This window comes from Bactrocera latifrons, unplaced genomic scaffold (genome assembly GCF_001853355.1).
Source record: "Bactrocera latifrons isolate USDA-ARS-PBARC rearing strain unplaced genomic scaffold, ASM185335v1 scaffold_14, whole genome shotgun sequence".
Taxonomy (NCBI): Eukaryota; Metazoa; Arthropoda; class Insecta; order Diptera; family Tephritidae; genus Bactrocera; species Bactrocera latifrons.
The window spans coordinates 368,005-369,695 of record NW_017534852.1 but is presented as its reverse complement, the minus strand read 5'-3'; positions in this window follow the sequence as shown (position 1 = coordinate 369,695).

Genomic DNA, 1,691 nt, shown 5'->3' with positions numbered 1-1,691 from the left:
TCTTTCTCTTTGACACCATGTCTGATATCCCACGTGATCTGTCAAATACTAATGCATGAAAATCCTAACCTCAAAAAAATCACCCGATATATAAGCATATAAATAATTGGTATATAAATAATTAATATTTGAATAATAGATGCCACAAAATTGTTAAAGTTTAAATATTTGTAAAAAAATCTTCTAACATTGAATTTCATTGAATGCATATTTTAGCAAAAATTAATTTAAATGATAATCTGTTAAAAATCAAAACTGTGTTGAACTAGAACCTTCTAAAGTGTAGACAAATGAAGTAATCAAACACCTTTTTTCTGCATGGGCTGTATGTTACATTGATCCAAGTAGAGGTTTAGCAATAGCCTTTTTTTTTTTTTGATATTACGAATACTAAGAGTAATCGGCCTACTGAACGTACTATGCGCTACACCATTTCCCATATTAAAATCCAGCATTTATTATTGGATAATATTCGCCTGAATACATAACATTCAGCATGCGATTTTGTATTGCCGCTTCCAGCAACTTGAATAGACGTATGAAACGACTTGGCGCAGTTTGCGTCGATATCTTAAATGGAAAGCGTACAAAATACAGATTATGCAAAAACTAAAATATCTCGACCTTCTCAAGCGACATTGCTTCGTTCCATAGGCTTTTGAAATGTTCCAAAAATATCCGACATTTTTGAGTAAAATTTTTTTCAGCGATGAAACCTATTTCTTGTTCAGTGTGCATGTAAAAAGCAAAATTGCCACGTTTAAGCTCGTGATCTCGACAATATTTTGTTTTAACAAAGCGGGGTCACTTCCCACACATCGAAATAATCAATGGATTTATTGAGAGAATACTTCGATGAGCACAAAATTTCATGTTTTGGCGGGTTCTGTGGGGATATACAAAATCTAAAGCCCGTTTCGAATCAGGCCTTGGAGCTTGTCATTCGTTTTTTACCGGTCGAAATGCTCGAACGAGTAATATTGGGCTCGTCGAATGGACAGAATGGAAAGAGATAATTCTCTAAAAACAAATGCCAAAGGGTGTTCTTTCGAAATTTGAAATTTCTGTGTTTTGTTCTTTAAAAAAGAAGGGAAGAAGGAAACGGATCACCCTTTGGTTTTCTATATTCATTTCATTCGTGAAATTTCAAACTTTCTTAAGAATTTTCTATCGGACAGTCTGATACGAAGCAAGTTTTTGTATTTATTGAATACTAATTTGAGTCTACCCTTCTTCAGCAAGTGAAATGTTAATGTAAAAACATATGTACATAAATTTTTTTGCTCTAGCATGAGCCCTATTTGTAATTCTCTGAAAAACAGCTTCAGTTTTCTGCCGCTCAAAAGTCTCGAAAAAGTTTTTTTTTTACAATAAAAATATTATAATTCAAAATAATTTTAATTTTCTGTGTACATTAAAAATATCTGATCTGAAGAAACATTTCTCTATTCCCTACAGAAACATTTGGTTTTATTAACTTTAAGTTAAGAGTATCAAGTGGAGATTCATAGATTTCTTAACAGGGAAAATGTTTTAGCAAGAGAAGAAGAACTGAAAAGTCTTGAAATCAGTGTTAAAGAATATGGAGCAATATTTTAACAGTAATATTGCATATGAACTTAGGAATTATAAATAACGATGAGAAATATACCTTTGTATGTTTGTACCATAGTAATAAGAAAGAAAAACTG